General features: G+C 45.6%; 1 protein-coding gene and 1 pseudogene across 1 annotated transcript in view; one reads left to right on the top strand and one right to left on the bottom strand.

Moving 5' to 3' along the window:
- Positions 1-1794: 1794 nt before the first annotated feature.
- Positions 1795-17602, bottom strand: LOC119945830 (annotated as a pseudogene).
- Positions 17603-18771: 1169 nt separating this feature from the next.
- BLM (BLM RecQ like helicase) overlaps positions 18772-19208 on the top strand; it is a 100818-nt gene continuing 100381 nt past the window's right edge. Inside the window, exon 1 of the mRNA XM_038767463.1 lies at positions 18772-18791. The gene's annotated coding sequence lies outside the window, so the exon portion shown is untranslated. The remainder of the gene's footprint in view (positions 18792-19208) is intronic.

Here is a 19208-nt window from a genome sequence, read left to right as displayed (position 1 = left end):
CCGCATATTCCACTCCTCTGCTGCTAATCTCCTCACTGGGGCTCATTCTCGCCTGTCCTGCCGTTGACCCCTGGCCCACGTCCTACCTCTGGCCTGGAATGCCCTCCCTCCACACATCCACCAAACTAGCACACTTCCCCACTTCAAAGTCCTACTGAGAGCTCACCTCCTCCAGGAGGCCTACCCAGACTAAGCCCCCCTTTTCCTCTGCTCCTCCTCCCCTCCTTATTGCCCCAACTCCCTTCCTCTGCCACCCCGCCCCACAAGACTTTTGTATATTTGTACATATTATTCTATTTATCAATAATGTGTATAAATCTATAATTCTATTTATTTGATGTTATTGATCCCTGTTTACTTGTACCTGTTTTGTTTTATTTTGTTGTCCATCTCCCCCCTTGTAGACTGTGAGCCCCTATTTATTGCTGAATTGTACTTTCCAAGCACTTAGTGCAGTGCTCTGCACACAGTAAGCACTCAAGAAGTACGATTGAATGAATGAATGAATGACAGTGCTCCGCACACAGTAAATTCTCAATAAATGTGATCGATTGAGTCTTCCAACATCGCAAAGCATTCTATCCAGAAAGGTGTGTATAATCAGAAGGACATTCCATAATTCTTTAGTCATTTAGTTTTGGTTTAGTTTTCTTTAATGGTATTTGTTAAGCGCTTAGTAGGTGCCAGGTCCTGTACTAAGCACTGGGGTAGATGCAAGCTAATCTAATACAATACAATCTAATACAAGCTATTTATTTATTTATTTATTTATTTATTTTACTTGTACATATCTATTCTATTTATTTTATTTTGTTAATATGTTTGGTTTTGTTCTCTGTCTTCCCCTTCTAGACTGTGAGCCCACTGTTGGGTAGGGACTGTCTCTATATGTTGCCAACTTGTACTTCCCAAGTGCTTAGTACAGTGCTCTGCACACAGTAAGCACTCAATAAATACGATTGATTGATTGATTGATTAATCCCCATTTTATAGATCAGGTAACTGCGGCACAGAAAGAATAAGTGGCCTTGCCCAAGGTCACAGAGCAGACAAGTGGCAGATCTGGAGTTGGAACCCAGGTTCTCCTGATGTCCAGGCCCATGTTCTATCCACTAGTCCACGCTGCTTCTCTTTAGTTGTATCCCAAATGCCTGATGAAAACACGTTCTGAAAGCACTAGCTACATTTATGAGGCTGTAGAGGAAGTGATAGATGTGGAGTGGAATTTTCCAATGGAAAACTCCTCTTCTGATCTTCTGATCTGGGGTAATAAAGGAACAAATCTAAGTAGTCACTAATAGATGCCACAAGTTTCTGAAGCTGCAGGTTCCCATTCCAGCCTCAGAACCAACCCAAGTCTTTTGGCCTCAGCACCTCCCCATGATAGGCAGGTGGAATTGGTGGGGTTTTCCTACCTCTCTAGCATTGTCTCCCAACCCCCCTGCCATCCTGGGAAAGGTGGGGGGCTAGGCAGGCTGGCAGTAGGGCAAGAGGGTCTCCCCAGAGCTGTCAGACTCCCCAAGCAGCAAGTGCTGATTGGCTAGAATTCTGAGCAGATTGGGTGACACCAGGATGCCATCTTTCAAAAAAAAATCAAAACCCATCTACTTGCAGGACTTCAATCTCATGTTTTTTCATCCATCCCCTGCCTGCTGAATTGCAAAAAAAAAAGAGAAACAAATCCCCCTAGCATTAGCAGCCCACGGAGACAGATTTTATTCAACCCATTAAGACACCTATGGACTCTGTATCAAATTTCCAACCATCATTAAGTTTGTCTCAGGTGGGGTTCGGTCATAAAGATGGGCCGCTTTGGATGAAAAATTCTTTGCAATTGGGTAACCTATAGAAAAAAGATACAGCAGGAGCTTGTCTTGCTACAATTTTCAGGGCAATTTCACACTTCACCGAGATTGTGTTCCAAGTGGAATTTAATTCTGGGTTGGCAAATCTCAGAACCTTCAAGCTTCCATTCTGATGAGTATCAGCTTTGTTCCTATAGTAGGAATTCTTGAAAGGCTCTTTCTCTCTGTTTCTTTCTCTCTCTCTCTCCTCTTTCTCTCTTTTTTCCCCCAAAAAAGGTTTCTACACTATTTTTGGACTGCCCTAATCAATCAATCAATCAATCATATTTATTGCTCATTTGCTATGTGCAGAGCACTGTACTAAGCACTTGGGAGAGTACGACATAGTAATGTAGCAGACACATTCCCTGCCCACAAAGAATCCCAGAGAGAGACCACTGACCATCAAATCAGACTTTTCCAGAAGATCCCAGGTGCTCTGCTCTGGCTGTGAACAAAAGCAGGAAGTACCCAGTTGAATGGGGGACGGAAACGAACTGAGTAACCTGTCCCAGGACCTACCCGTTGCCCAGCTTTAATTTGTAAGACTGAAGACTATAAGACTCTGAAATGTGAGCTCATTGTGGGCAGCATCTGGTATTGCATTCGCCCGAGCATTTAGCACAGTAGTCTGCACACAGTAAGTGTAAGATAAATATCATTGATGGATTGATTTGTAAGGCCAGCTCTGGTCCTGAGAGCGAGTTTTGGCCCCCTTGTCCCTGCAGGAGAATTAAATTACGGAAGAAAAATGTTAACATCACTAGAGAAGGGGACTCTTTGTTTTGAAAAGCTGGAAGCAGGGCTTATTTTGTGCCATGGCATAGCAGGTGTCTGGCCCTGTCACCTCTGGGTTTGGCAGTCAGTATCCCCAGCACCTCTAGGTTTGGTGGTCAGGAGCCCTGGTGCTTCTGCGTTTGGTAATTCATATCCTGGCATCTCTGGGTTTGGCCTTAAGTAGCCCCAGAACCTCTGAGTTTGGCAGTCAGTAGCCCTGGCGTCTCTGGGCTTTGTGGTCACTAGCCCTGGCCCTTTAGGGCTTAGCAATCTGTGGCCTTGGCCACTCTTGCTTTGGCAGTCAGTAGCCCTAAAAACCCCCCTCTCAGGGTCGCATCTAGGGAGTTTCTAGCAGCGTGGCTCAGTGGAAAGAGCTTTGGAGTCAGAGGTTATGGGTTCAAATCCCGACTCCGCCAATTGTCAGCTGTGTGACTTTGGGAAAGTCACTTCACTTCTCTGTGTCTCAGTTCCCTCATCTGTAAAAGGGGGATTGAGACTGTGAGCCCCACGTGGGACAACCTGATCACCTTGTATCCCCCCAGTGCTTAGAACAGTGCTTTGCACATAGTAAGCACTTAACAAATATCAATCAGTTAATCAATCATATTTATTGAGTGCTTACTGTGTGCAGAGCACTGTACTAAGCGCTTGGGAAGTACAAGTTGGCAACATATAGAGACGGTCCCTACCCAACAGTGGGCTCACAGTCTAGAAATACCAAAATTATTATTATTATTACTCCACCAGTCTTGACTATGGGAGGGAGAGTCAAGCAGAGGCTTATCCATTCCACTCCTAGCTTGGGCAGTGGCTAGCGAGTAGAAGGCAATCTGCTAAAAACTCACTACTCACTATGTCAAAACTCACCCATGCTGGGAAGCAGCGGCACGGGAGACAGTCAAGGGTGGAGACTTTAGTTTACTGCGTGGAAGGCAGCAATGGTAAACCACTTGTGGATTTTTACCAAGAAAATTCTGTGGATACACTACCAGAACAACTGCAGATGGAGAGCAGGATGTTCTGGGAGAGATGTGTCTGTGGTGTCGCTATGGGTTGGAAAAGACTCAATGGCATAAGACAAGACAAGCCCTAACAACTCCAGACTTAGCAGTCAGTAGTCTGGGTCCCTCTGGGTTTGACAGTCCGTAGCCCCAGCCCTTTTGGGTTGGGCAGTCAGTAGCCCCGGCAACTCTGGGCTTGGCATTTATGTTTTAAAAGCAAAAATAAATCGGATAGTTTCGATGTGTGAACCTCCTGTGCATTTTTAACATCCAACATTCAAATCGGAGAAGCAGCATGGCCTAGTGGATTGAGCACGGGCCAGGGAGTCAGAGGACCTGGGTTCTAATCCTGTCTCCACTGCTTGCCTGCTGGTGACCTTGGACCAGTCAATTCAATTCTCTGTGCCTCAGTAACCTCATCTGTAAAATGAGGATTAAGACCGTGAGCCCAATGTGGGACATGGACTGCGTCCAACCTGATTAATTTGTATCTATCCCAGCACATAGTAAGTGTTTAACAAATACCATTAAAAAAAAAACAACCGTGCGGCAGGACTGTTCCGTGGTAACAGAGCCACCAGAACAAAGTCAGTATAAAATTAAAATGTCAAATTCCTTAATCCTCATGCATGGGGCCTCTCTCTTACTACAGACTAAGCCCTGGCTGCTAGGGCTTATTGGGGTACTTGTAAATCGCTTACTACATGCCAAGCACTGTTCTAAGCACTGGGGTAGATACAAGTTCATCAGGTTGAACACACTCCCTGTCCCACGTGGGGCTCACAATGTTAATCCCCATTTTACAGCTGAGGAAACAGGCACAGAGAAGTTAAGTGGTTTTCCCTAGGTTACACAGCAAAGAAGGGGCGGAGCTGGATTAGAACTCAGGTCCTGTGACTCCTAAGCTTGTGCTCTTCCCACTAGGCCATGCCGCTTCTCCAACCAAATGTCTACAGATAGTGAATATGAATCCTAGCGTGGGTTTGGAGCAAGCAGGTGGGAGAACAGAGCTGCTTGACTAAGGATGCCTGTGAGCATGAGATCAAGGAAGAACAGGGACCACGTTGGCATGACTTGCTTCCTCCATGGCCAGGGAGAGCAAGAGAGAGGGCATCAATCAATCAATCAATCAACCACTCAGTGGTATTTATTGAGCACTTACTGTGTGCAGAGCAATCAATCAATCAGTGGTATTTATTGAGCACTTACTAAGTGCCTGGGAGAGTACAACAGAGCCACATTCCTTACACATAATGGGCTTACAGTCTAGAGGAGAGCACTGTACTAAGTGCTTTAGAAGGAACAAAGCAACAGAGTTGGTAGACATGATAATAATAATAATAATAATAATAATAACAATGGCATTTATTAAGCACTTACTATGTGCAAAGCACTGTTCTAAGCACTGGGGAGGTTACAAGGTGATCAGGTTGTCCCACGGGAGGCTCATAGTCTTCATCCCCATTTTACAGATGAGGTAACTGAGGCACAGAGAAGTGAAATGACTTGCCCAAAGTCACACAGTTGACAATTGGCAGAGCCAGGATTTGAACCCATGACCTCTGACTCCAAAGCCCGTGCTCTTTTCCACTGAGCCACGCTGCTTCTCTGATCCCTGCCCTCAAGGAGCTTATTGGGGTACCAAGACTACCCAATAACCAGAAACCCTACAACGGGCACAGATATCGCCTCATGCTCCTTTACAAGGTCCAAGTCACTGGTCTAGTGATCTCTTTGGACTTTTTTTTTTAATGGTACTTGTTAAATGCTTACTATGTGCCAAGGACTCTGGGGTAGATGCAATCAATCGTATTTATTGAGCGCTTACTGTGTGCAGAGCACTGTACTAAGCGCTTGGGAAGTACAAGTTGGCAACATATAGAGACAGTCCCTACCCAACAGTGGACTCACAGTCTAAAAGATAGATAGATAGATGGGTAGATACAAGCTAATCAGGTTGGAAACAGTCCCTATAATAATAATTGCAGTGTTTGTTAAGTGCTTACTATGTGGCAGGCACTGTACTAAGCACTGGGGTGGATATAAGCCAATCGGGTTGGACACAGTGCCTGTCCCACGTGGGGCTCCAAGTCTCTATCCCCATTTTCCAGATGAGGGAACTGAGCCCCAGAGAAGTGAAGTGATTTGCCCAAGGTCACACAGCAGACAAGTGGCAGAGCCGGGATTAGAACCCATAACCTTTTGACTCCCAGGCCCATGCTCTATCCACTATGCCATGGCTCACAGTCTTAATCCCCATTTTACTGATGAGGTAACTGAGGCACAGAGAAGTGAAATGGCTTTCATTCATTCATTCATTCATTCATATTTATTGAGTGCTTACTGTGTGCAGAGCACTGTACTGAGCACTTGGAAAGTACAATTCAGCAACATATAGAGACAGTCCCTACCCAACAACAGGCTCACAGTCTAGAAGGGGGAGACAGACAGCAAAACCGAACAAGTAGACAGGCATCAATACCATCAAAATAAATAGAATTATAGATATATTTAATGATAATAATCATAATGATAGTATTTGTTAAGCACTTACTATGTGCAAAGCACTGTTCTAAGCGCTGGGGGGATACAAGGTGATCAGGTAGTCCCACGTGGGGCTCACAGTCTTAATCCCCATTTTACAGATGAGGGAACTGAGGTCCAGAGAAGTGAAGTGACTTGCCCAAAGTCACACAGCTGACAATTAGCAGAGCCAGGATTTGAACCCATGACCTCTGACTCCAAAGCCCGGATGCTTTCCACTGAGTCATGCTGCTTCTCTAAGCATCTAAGCACCCTAATGATATAAATGCATCATTAATAAAATAGAGTAATAGATATGTAAAATTATACACAAGTGATGTGGGGAGGGGAAGTGGGTAGGGCAGAGGCAGGGAGTGGGGGCGATGGGGAGGGGAGGAGGAGGAGACGATGGGCGGGCTCAGTCTGGGAAGACCTCCTGGAGGAGGTGAGCTCTCAGGAGGGCTTTGAAGGGTGGAAGAGAGCTAGTTTGGTGGATGTGTGGAGGGAGGGCATTCCAGGCCAGAGGTAGAACGTGGGCCAGGGGTCGACTGCAGGACGGGTGAGAACGAGGTACAGTGAGGTTAGCGGTAGAGGAGCAGAGTGTGTGGGCTGGGCTAGAGAAGCAGACCCCCTTCCTCTCCTTCCTTCTCTTCTTTTCCATGCCCACTCTGATCCTTGGAGACTTCAACATCCACATGGATATCCCTGATGACTCCTCTGCCACCCGCCTTCTATCTCTCCTTGACATTTGCCAACCTCTTGCTCCACCCCATCTCGCCCACTCACCAACTTGGTCACACCCTCGACCTCATCATCTCCTACCACTGCACTGTGTCCACCCTCACCAACTCTGAAATCCCTCTCTCTGATCATAATCTTCTCACCTGCCTCCTCACTCACACTCCTTTCCCATGTAAATCCATATTTACTCCCTCACAGAGCTCTCCGCTCTCTTGACCCCATCCATCTTTCTGAGCGCCTCACACCCCACCTCGCCTCCCTCTCTTCTCTACCCAGTCTTGATGATCAGATTACTGCTCTCAACTCTACCCTTTCTACTCAGCTAGACTCACTCGCTCCCCTTTCCCTTCACCGCTCTCGTACCACTAACCCACAGCCTTGGATCACTGCCACTGTCCACCTCCTTCGCTCTTATGCTCGAGCTGCCGAACGCTGCTGGCGAAAGTCTAAACACCATGCCAACCTCGTTCACTTCAAGTTTATCCTTTCCGGCCTTAACTCAGCCCTCTCCTCTGCCAGACAAAACTATTTCTCCTCCCTTATTGACACCCATGCCCATCATCCCCACCAACTCTTCCATACATTCAACTCCCTTCTCAGGTCCCCAGTTCCTCCCCCTCCTCCTTCCCTCACCCCTAACGATCTGGCCTCCTACTTCATTAACAAAATTAAATCCATCAGGTCCGACCTCCCCAAAGTCACTTCCTCCCCCCTTCCCCAACGCCCCGGCTCTCAACACTCTCTGCTACTCTCCCATCCTTCCCAGCAGTATCCTCAGTGGAGCTCTCCTCCTTCCTCTCAAGTCTACTCTGGCCACCTGTGCTTCTGACCCCATTCCCTCTCATCTCATGAAATCTCTTGCTCCATCCCTTCTCCCCTCCTTAACTTCCATCTTCAACGACTCACTCTCCACTGGTTCCTTCCCCTCTGCCTTCAAACATGCCCATGTCTCTCCCATCCTAAAAAAACCCTCTCTTGACCCCACCTCATCTTCTATTTATCACCCCATATCCCTCCTACCATTCCTTTCCAAACTCCTTGAATGAGTTGTCTACACACGCTGCCTCGAATTCCTCAACACCAACTCTCTCCTCGATCCCCTCCAGTCTGGCTTCCGTCCCCTACATTCCATGGAAACTGCCCTCTCAAAGGTCACCAATGACCTCCTGCTTGCCAAAACCAACAGCTCATACTCTATCCTAATCCTCCTCGACCTCTCAGCTGCCTTCGACACTGTGGCCCACCCCCTTCTCCTCAACACGCTATCCGACCTTGGCTTCACAGACTCCGTCCTCTCCTAGTTCTCCTCTTATCTCACCGGTCGGTCATTCTCAGTCTCTTTTGCAGGCTCCTCCTCCCCCTCCCATCCCCTTACTGTGGGGGTTCCCCAAGGTTCAGTGGTTGGTCCCCTTCTGTTCTCGATCTACACTCACTCCCCTGGTGACCTCATTCGCTCCCTCGGCTTCAACTATCATCTCTACGCTGATGACACCCAGATCTACATCTCTGCCCCTGCTCTCTCCCCCTCTCTCCAGGCTCACATCTCCTCCTGCCTTCAGGACATCTCCATCTGGATGCCCGCCATCTAAAACTCAACATGTCCAAGACTGAACTCCTTGTCTTCCCTCCCAAACCTTGCCCTCTCCCTGACTTTCCCATCACTGTTGACGGCACTACCATCCTTCCCGTCTCACAAGCCCGCAACCTTGGTGTCATCCTCGACTCCGCTCTCTCATTCACCCCTCACATCCAAGCCATCACCAAAACCTGCCGGTCTCAGCTCCGCAACATTGCCAAGATCCACCCTTTCCTCTCCGTCCAAACCACTACCCTGTTCGTTCAAGCTCTCATCCTATCCCATCTGGACTACTGCATCAGCCTTCTCTCTGATCTCCCATCCTCAATCTCTTGTCTCTCCCCACTTTAATCCATACTTCATGCTGCTGCCCAGATTGTCTTTGTCCAGAAACGCTCTGGGCATGTTACTCCCCTCCTCAAAAATCTCCAGTGGCTACCAATCAATCCGCGCATCAGGCAGAAACTCCTCACCCTTGGCTTCAAGGCTCTCCATCACTTCGCCCCCTCCTACCTCACCTCCCTTCTCTCCTTCTACAGCCCAGCCCGCACCCTCCGCTCCTCTGCCACTAATCTCCACACCGTGCCTCATTCTTGCCTGTCCTGCCATCGACCCCCGGCCCACATCATCCCCCGGGCCTGGAATGCCCTCCCTCTGCCCATCCGCCAAGCTAGTTCTCTTCCTCCCTTCAAGGCCCTACTGAGAGCTCACCTCCTCCAGGAGGCCTTCCCAGACTGAGCCGCTTCCTTCCTCTCCCCCTCGCCCCCCTCTCCATCCTCCCCATCTTACCTCCTTCCCTTCCCCACAGCACCTGTATATATGTATATATGTTTGTACATATTTATTACTCTATTTATTTACTTATTTATTTTACTTGTACACATCTATTCTATTTATTTTATTTTGTTAGTATGTTTGGTTTTGTTCTCTGTCTCCCCCTTCTAGACTGTGAGCCTACTGTTGGGTAGGGACTGTCTCTATATGTTGCCAACTTGTACTTCCCAGGCATTTAGTACAGTGCTCTGCACACAGTAAGCGCTCAATAAATACGATTGATTGATTGATTGAAGGGGATGAAATGATGGAGAGCTTTGAAGCCAATAGTGAGGAGTGGCTTGCCCAAGATCACACAGCAGGAAAGTGGCAGAGCCAGGATAAGAACTCTGGTCCTTCTGACTCCCAAGCCTGGGCTGTATGCACTACTCCCCCATGCCATGGATGCCAATCAGGAGGTGTTTCTCTGCCACCCCACTGTTTGAGGATACCCAGAATATTTAGGGTGGCACAGTCAGCTGTATTAATAACCATTCCTCATTTTCTCTTTGACTTTTTTTCATAATTTCCCCGTTATACAACTCTCAGATGAGCATGTTTTTTTTAATGCATTTGTTAAGTGCTTACTTTGTGCCAGACACTGAACTAAGCACTGGGGTAGATACAAGCCAATCAGATGGACATGGTCCATGTCCCAAATTCATTCAATCATATTTATTGAGGAGTTACTGTGTGCAGAGCACTGTACTAAGCACTTGGGAAGAACAAGTAGATAACATATAGGGATGGTCCCTACCAAACAACGGACTCACAGTCTAGAAGAGGTGTCCTTAGAGTAGCAGTAACATTTATGAAGCAGTTTCTTGTGTGTTGAGTACTGGCAAAACGCTGGGAAAGACTTTGCAGTTGGAAAGTAGACATAGTCTCTGTCCCTCATGGAGATCATGACTTGAGTCAACTAAAACCATTAGTATCAGTTGTTACAAAGGTTTTTCCAAAGAGGATGTGAATGGCAAAAGAATGTTCCCATAGAAAACTGGGTCTTTGGCAAAGGTGGAGTTAGGGTTAGCCAAAGGGATGTTCATGAATTATCTTTATTACGATTTAACGTAAAGGATGACAATGTGTACAATGATTATGATTTCTTTCTACTTAATATATCCAAGAATTATTTAAGGAGTTTCTGAATATTTCACAGTAGTTTCTGTGCTTTCAGTAATTTTTTATAGATTCACTTAAGCAAGTGAATCTGGCGGATGGGAGCTTCCCAAGCAGCCCAAAATACGTAATTCTTGTCACAGAAATTTCCATCATACACAGCCCAGAACAACTGCAGTGGCAATGGATGTCACTGAAGAAGAGGAATCTTTGGGCAGGGAATGTCCCTGCTAACTCTGTTGTATTGTACTCTCCCAAGTGCTTTGTACAGTGCTCTGCACACAGTAAGCACTCAATGAATAACATTGATTAATCTTTCCCCACCCTCTCAAGACTGCACCTGGAGAGTTTCCTGTCTCAGCTATTGGAGGGAGAGTCAAGCAAAGGCATACCCACTCCATTCCTAGCTTGGGCAGTGGCTAGTGAGTGGAAGGCAATCTGCTACAAGTCAAAACTCATTCGTGTTGGGCAGCAGCAGCATGGGAGAGAGTTGAGGGTAGAGACTCAAGTTTACTGCATGGAAAAAGGCAATAGTAAACCAATTCCATACTTTGAACCAAGAAAACTCTACGGATACACCACCAAACAATTGCAGATGAAGGGTGGGATGTGTTCTGGGAGAGATGTGTTCATGGAATCAGTATGGGTTGGAGACAACTGGACAGCAAAAGATAAGACAGCCTTTCTCCATCTCCTTGCTGCTGCCCCAATGCCATCACCAGTGAGACTTTGGGCCTGAGAGGTCACCTATCCCAAAATTTATTGTCATCCGACCAATTTGGGGAAGTCTGATTACATTAGTGGGTTGAAGATTTGTTCCTGTTTCCTGTCCTTTCTTATTAAATTGTCAGCTATGCAAAGTTAGGGTTTCTTTTTTCACTCCTTACAATCCCCAGAAAGGATTATTCCCAAGGGGCAGCTCAAGAGATGTTGACTGATGAACAGATGTAAATCTCTGGACAATGTTTCTCTAAGACCTATATAAAAAAAAATTTTGAAGTAGTTTATCAACCGAAGCTAACTTGTAAAATAACAATAACAATAATAATAAATAGTACTAGTTAAGTGTTTACTATGTGTCAAGCACTGTTCTAAGCTCTGGAGTGGATACAAGCAAATCAGGTTGGACACAGTCTCTGTCCCACATGTTCACACAGCAGACACGTCATGGAGCCGGGATTAGAACCCAGGTCCATCCAACTCCCGGAGAGATAACAACATGGTTGTTCCTGAGAAATTCTATTAAATGGTCAAAACCTTAGCAGAACACCAAACTCTCCACAAGCACTTCGACCAGACTAACCCAGTAATCTGCAGTAAATTGATTTCAATAGACACACCAACATGACAACGAACACCAATGTTTCAACAGCACACTGTGCAGCATAAATGCAATGACAGGTTTTATTTATGATGAAAAACTCCTGTCATTCCAAAACACATTTTCAAATCAATAAATTACATGATAAAATTCTGAAATTGGTTCCCATTAGAAAAACACTGCACATGTTTTGGGGACTCCACAACATATTCAATTAACTAAAAACTGCTCTATTTGAAACACCAAAGTTTACAAAATTACCTTTCATTTCCTTTGCTGATGGACAATTCTGGATCTTGAGTTCTAAAGACTTGAGTACAGCTAAACTTGAAGCTCTTAGAATTCCTTGATCTGGTCCAATAGGGCTATTATTTCATTCATTCAATTCAATCGTATTTGTTGAGTGCTTACTGTGTGCAGGGCACTGTACTAAGTGCTTGGGAAGTACAAGTTGGCCACATATAGAGTCAGTCCCTACCCAACAGTGGGCTCACAGTCTAGAAGGGGGAGACAGAGAACAAAACAAAACATATTAACAAAATAAAATAAATAGAATAAACATGTACAAATAAAATAAATAAATAAATAGAGTAATAAATACATACAAACATATATACATATATACAGGTACTGTGGGGAGGGGAAGGAGGTAAGGCAGGGAGGATCGGGAGAGGAAGAAGGGGAGAGGAAGGAGGGGGCTCAGTCTGGGAAGGCCTCCTGGAGGAAGCGAGCTCTCAGTAGGCCTTTGAAGGGAGGAATCAATCAATCAATCATATTTATTGAGTGCTTACTGTGTGCAGAGCACTGTACTAAGCACTTGGGAAGTACAAGTTGGCAACATATAGAGACAGTCCCTACCCACCAGTGGGCTCACAGTCTAAAAGGGGGAGACAGAGAACAAAACCAAACATATTAACAAAATAAAATAAATAGAATAGATATGTACAAGTAAAATAAATAAATAAATAAATAGAGTAATAAATATGTGCAAACATATATACATATATACAGGTGCTGTAAGGAAGGGAAGGAGGTAAGATGGGGGGATGGAGAGGGGGACGAGGGGGAGAGGAAGGAAGCGGCTCAGTCTGGGAAGGCCTCCTGGAGGTGAGCTCTCAGTAGGGCCTTGAAGGGAGGAAGAGAGCTAGCTTGGCGGATGGGCAGAGGGAGGGCATTCCAGGCCCGGGGGATGACGTGGGCCGGGGGTTGATGGCAGGACAGGCGAGAACGAGGCACGGTGAGGAGATTAGCGGCAGAGGAGTGTAGGGTGTGGGGTGGGCTGTAGAAGGAGAGAAGGGAGGTGAGGTAGGAGGGGGCAAGGTGATGGAGAGCCTTGTAGTCAAGGGTGAGGAGTTTCTGCCTGATGCGCAGATTGATTAGTAGCCACTGGAGATTTTTGAGGAGGGAAGTAACATGCCCAGAGCATTTCTGGACAAAGACAATCCGGGCAGCAACATGAAGTATGGATTGAAGTGGGGAGAGACATGAGGATGGGAGATCAGAGAGAAGGCTGATACAGTAGTCCAGACGGGATAGGATGAGAGCTTGAATGAGCAGGGTAGCGGTTTGGATGGAGAGGAAAGGGCGGAGCTTGGCAATGTTGCGGAGCTGAGACCGGCAGGTTTTGGTGACAGCTTGGATGTGAGGGGTGAATGAGAGAGCGGAGTTGAGGATGACACCAAGGTTGCGGGCTTGTGAGACGGGAAGGATGGTAGTGCCGTCAACAGAGATGTGAAAGTCAGGGAGAGGGCAGGGTTTGGGAAGAGAGCTAGCTTGGCGGATGTGCAGAGGGAGGGCATTCCAGGCCAGGGGTATGACGTGGGCCGGGGGTCAACGGCAGGACAGGCGAGAACGAGGCACGGTGAAGAGATAAGCGGCAGAGGAGCAGAGGGTGTGGGCTGGGCTGTAGATGGAGAGAAGGGAGGTGAGGTAGGAGGGGGCGAGGTGATGGAGAGCCTTGAAGCCCAGGGTGCAGAGTTTTTGCCTGATGCGTAGGTTGATTGGTAGCCACTGGAGATTTTTGAGGAGGGGAGTAACATGGCCAGAGCGTTTCTGGACAAAGACAATCCGGGCAGTGGCGTGAAGTATGGACTGAAGTGGGGAGAGACAGGAGGATGGGAGATGGGAGAGGAGGCTGATACAGTAATCCAGACAAGATAGGATGAGAGCTTGAACGAGCAGGGTAGTGGTTTGGATGGAGAGGAAAGGGCGGATCTTGGCAGGTGAGACCAGCAGGTTTTGGTGACGGCTTGGATGTGAGGGGCGAACGAGAGAGTGGAGTCGAGGATGACACCAAGGTTGCGGGCTTGTGAGACGGGAAGGATGGTAGCTTGTCAACAGTGATGGGAAAGTCAGGGAGAGGGCAGGGTTTGGGAGGGAAGACAAGGAGTTCAGTCTTGGACATGTTAAGTTTTAGGCAGGAGGAGATGCGAGCCTGGAGGGAGGGAGACAGAGCAGGAGCAGAGACGTAGATTTGTGTGTCATCAGCGTAGAGATGATAGTTGAAGCCGAGGGAGCGACAGAGTTCACCAAGGGAGTGAGTGTAGATCGAGAACAGAAGGGGACCAAGAACTGACCCTTGAGGAACCCCTACAGTAAGGGGATGGGAGGGGGAGGAGGAGCCAGCAAAAGAGACTGAGAATGAACGGCCAGAGAGATAAGAGGAGAACCAGGAGAGGACAAAGTCTGTGAAGCCAAGGTTGGATAGTGTGTTGAGGAGAAGGGGGTGGTCCACAGTGTCGAAGGCAGCTGAGAGGTCGAGGAGGTCAGTGCCACCTTCACTTCCTCCAAAATGACTAGGTTTTCCCCTAAAAGGCAATTGCTTCAGTCATCCTACAGTCATAGCCTGCAAAATGGCATTAGCCAGAGCTAACATATCCACATCTAAATGAGGATCTTGTTCAAATGGTTTGGAAGGTAATCTCTTTATCAGATCTTTACCCACTTTTTGAAGACACTTTTTAAGGAATACAATGACCTTTCTTTTCACTAAACCATGAGTAGTCCGGGTAATAATGCCCAAAGTATAAGAAGGCTGACAAAACAAAATTTGCTGACATGTAGAATGTAATTTTAGATGGATTCTGGAAGCTACGAGAACTTCAAGCAAATCCATGAAACTAAGCGATCTGTTTAACGAAGTATCTTGGCTATTCTCAAAATGCTCTGACAAAACTGAACTGTAAAACTTTTCAAAAATGAGGTCAAAGGGGATGAGGAGTTGCTTCAGTACTTCTGGAATGAAAACAAAGTATTGATCATCAGAAAGTAAACACACTTTTTTCAGTCAGTTTTTATGAATACTTAAATAATGCTTTTTAGTTTCCTAGAGGTTTCTAATTATGTTCCCATCACATAGGAAAATCAGATGGAATTGTAGCCCTCCTGCCCTACTTTCAACAGGATCTTTGTGAACAAATACAATGAGGCTCAGACCTGGCCCAAGTAATTGTTGGAGTGTTTTCCAATTTTTTAACAGAAATCCTTCTATGGTACTTTGGTGGGGGAGTGGGAGGGAGCTCCTTTTGTAATTCAAAGGCTGAATGACAATTGTGAGACAGGGACTACTAACTATAAATAAGCTTTTGCCTTCCCTTGGTAGAGTATTGGTGGCTAATTTTATCAAAGAATTCCCACCTGCTTTATTCAGACAGGCCTCTTTTATGACAGCTGTAAGGAACCAGAGACAGTTTGCTACTTGATCACTCTTAGGGTAGTCAGAAAGATTTTTAAGACAATAAATCAGCCAGGTGTCATTTAATTTTGTCTACAAAGGGGGAAAAAGAAAAGAGTCAAATTTGCATTTATGTATATTACCACAAATTTCATACAAAGATTTACAATGCATTACTCCATAAATCACTCAAATGTTATATTTAGTTGTTAATCTAATAAAAATGTTACAATAAAAAATGGTCATTAGTACAGAAGTATGAAAAGCTGGTTATGGTAATGTTTGATGCGTGTTTCACGGGGTGGGAGGTAGGGTAACTTGCTTAGCAGATAAGACGTGATTTTTTCAAGTCAAAACACATACTAATGATGGCTGAAAGGAGTGCTAGATGGTCAGACTTGTTTATAAGTGAATTAGGACATAAGACATAAAACAGAAGCTGAACTTGTCACAAATATCTGATGCTCTATTAATGACCATTCTAAGACCTTTTTGTAAAGCAAACTATACAGTACAAAACTGGTTAGTACAGAATCATGATCTTCACACAGAATATACTCAAACGTTTCCAGATCCTAATTCTTATTCTTTGGATGACTTCACCACCACCAAAATGCTGACAATATACACAAGGAGAGTACTTGGACAAATCTGCAATGTTGTTAAGTTAATGCCTTTTGTAAAAACTTTTTAAAGGTAAAATGAATGGTGAAAGATTATGAAAACATTTCATGTTTTGGAAATATTTAGTTTACAAACCAAATTTATTCATAATCTTTTACTTACTTTTTCTCGTAGCTGGAAATATAAAAGTGAGGCATGGCAATTTGCAGCCATGTGAGATAACAATTTATCAGAACTTCCAAATAAGCTGATCTGTAAAATAAAAAAAATCATTTTTTTTTGTTTTAGTTTAGAAAAGAATTGAAAATCATTTTTTAAAAAAAATCAAAAAACCTTACTAATTTGTAGTCAATTTCAGTTGGCTTAAGGAGAGTTTCAATGATTTGAATGTACTTTTTTTTCACGCTCAACTCTGTTTCTGGAGTCAGTATTTTTTTGATCATCATCTTAATCAGTGTAAATTGCAGTAATATTATTTCTCTGGGATTGCATATTTGAGGGTTCACATTCGCATTAACTGATGCTGCAGGAGTAATATCCAAAATAGATTTTGGATGGCTTCAAATTAATTCCTTAGGGGCACAGGACCAATTCTGCTGATGTGAGGAGCACAAATCTTCAGCTGAAAGAGGTGGGGCTCACAGCCTTCATCCCCATTTTACAGATGAGGGAACTGAAGCCTAGAAGAGTGAAGTGACTTGTACGAGGTCACACAGCTGATGAGTGGAGCAGCTGGGATTAGAACCCAAGTCCTTCTGAGTCTTGGGGCTGGGTCCTATCTACTAGGCCATGCTGCTTCTCACCCCTGGAATAGGTACGGAGAGCCTTAGCAGGGCAATGACCTCAGTGGAAATGCTCCGGTCTCCAGAAGCAACGGCAGAAGCTACCACCCACTGCCCTGGGGGAGGCACCCATGGGCATCTTCCACTGCTTCCATGTGAACCCTCCCACCCCCTCCCCACCCCCCAGGGGCACAGCCACTTGGTGCCCTGCCAATTCATTCCTAGAATTATTCTCCTACTATAATCCAGCCCGCACACTTCACTGCTGTAATGCCAACTCACTCCCTGAAACTCCATCTCGTCTGTCTCGCTGCCAACCTCTCGCCCACATCCTGCCTACGGCCTAGAATGCCCTTCCTCTTCATATCTGACAGACGATGACTCTCCCCTCCTTCAAAACCTAATAGAAGACACATTTCCTATGCAGAGAAGCAGCGTGGCTCAGTGGAAAGAGCACGGGCTTTGGAGTCAGAGGTCATGGGTTCAAACCCGGGCTCTGCCAATTGGCAGCTGTGTGCCTTTGGACAAGTCACTTCACTTCTCTGGGCCTCAGTTACCTCATCTGTAAAATGGGGATTAAGACTGTGAGCCCCCTGTGGGACAACCTGATCACCTTGTAACCTCCCTAGCACTTAGAACAGTTCTTTGCACATAGTAAGCGCTTATTAAATGTCATTATTATTATTTATTATCTCCTCCCAAAAGCCTTTCCTGACTAAACCTTCCTTTCCTCTTCTCCCACTCTTTTCTGTGTTGCCCTGACTTGCTCCCTTTGCTCACTCCCATCTCTCAGCCCTACGGTACTCATGTCCATATCCATAATTTATTTATTTCTATTAATGTCTATTAATGTCTAGACCGTGAGCTCACTGTGGGCAGGGAACGTATCTACCAACTCTGTTCTATTGTACTCTTCCAAGCGCTTATGCAGTGCTCTTCACACAGTAAGTGATCGATAAATACAATTGATTGATTGATTAATTGGTCTTTCCCTCAGCCCCAGATGCCAGAGTGGTTAAGGTTGTCTTTCTAGGCTCTGTATCTGTAGATTCATCTGGCCCTGTTTAATGAGGCCCGTGGAAGCAGCTTTCTAGAGGTCAGCTCTGCTCGTCAGGAAAATGGGACATCATGAGGCTCCTTTTGGGTTCCTTTGGAAAAGACGTTAAATCATTCAATCAGTCATATTTATTGAGTGCTTACTGGGAGCAGAACATTAAGCGCTTGGGAGGGTACAATAGAACAATATAACCGACACACTCATCTCTAGACTGTACACTTATTGTGGGCAAGGATGGTGTCTGCTTACTGTTCTACTGTACTCTCCCAAGCGCTTAGTACAGTCTCTGCACACAGGAAGTTCTCAATAAATAGAATCGAATGAACGAACATTTCCTGCCCACAACAAGCTCACAATTGAATTCTCCTCTAGATACCTGCCTGGGAGCGGCGGGAATGTTCTAGGAGTGACCTGGGTGGCGGATTAGGCTGACCGCTTCATTTTTATTGATTGTTTTCCAGGGAAATTATGTCCAAGCTATCCACACCCTAGTCCATAACTGAAAATCTTGGAATGTAGAGACCATCAAGAAGCAGTGTGGCCTAGTGGAAAGAGCCCAAGTCAGTGGATCTGAATTTTAAATCTGGCTCCGACAGTTGTCTGCAGTGTGACCTCTGTGACTTGGTTTCCTCATCTGTAAAATGGAGATTCTATCTTCATTCTCCCTCCTACTTAAACTGGGAGCCCCATGTGGGGCAGGGACTGTGTCCAACCCAATTAACTTGTACCTACACCAGGGATTAGAACAGTGCCTGACACATACAGTTAAAAGACATCAAACACAATAATCCTAATACTAAGGACAGGGTGGGGGAAGTGAAGTGGTGAGGGGAGGATGGGGGAACTTTTTCGCCTAATGCTTTTTTTCTCTATATATGCTTAGAACCCGGAGCTGGGAGTCAGAAGGACCTGGGTTCTACTCTCTGCCACTTGTCTGCTGGTGAGTGATGTGGTGAGGGGAAGATGGGAAGACTTCAGGGAGAACATATGGCCTAATGATTCTTTTCTCTCTCTCCATATATATATTTAAAAGGCTCCTAGAGATCCCCATAACTCACAGGGTAAATTAGAAGCCATTACATGAAAACTTATTTCAGTGTCAAAATAGAGGATCCTATGTTTTATTCATCATTACTATCGTCTCTGCCTGAGGCCTCTTTTTCAGAGCATTTAAATTATCTAAAACCGTCAGTCCATCAGCAAGGCCATTCCTGATCCATCCAGGCCTCGACTTCGTCTCCAACACTCTCACAAGGATATCTCCTACCTTCCACATCTCTACATCTCCAGCCCTGATCTCTCTCTGCCTCTACAGTCTCACATTTCCTCCTGCCTTCTAGACACCTCTACTTGGATG

This window comes from Tachyglossus aculeatus, chromosome 26, assembly GCF_015852505.1.
Source record: "Tachyglossus aculeatus isolate mTacAcu1 chromosome 26, mTacAcu1.pri, whole genome shotgun sequence".
In the NCBI taxonomy this organism is placed as follows: Eukaryota; Metazoa; Chordata; class Mammalia; order Monotremata; family Tachyglossidae; genus Tachyglossus; species Tachyglossus aculeatus.
The sequence above is the reverse complement of the archived record's forward strand: the minus strand, read 5'-3'. Positions and strand labels throughout refer to the sequence as shown.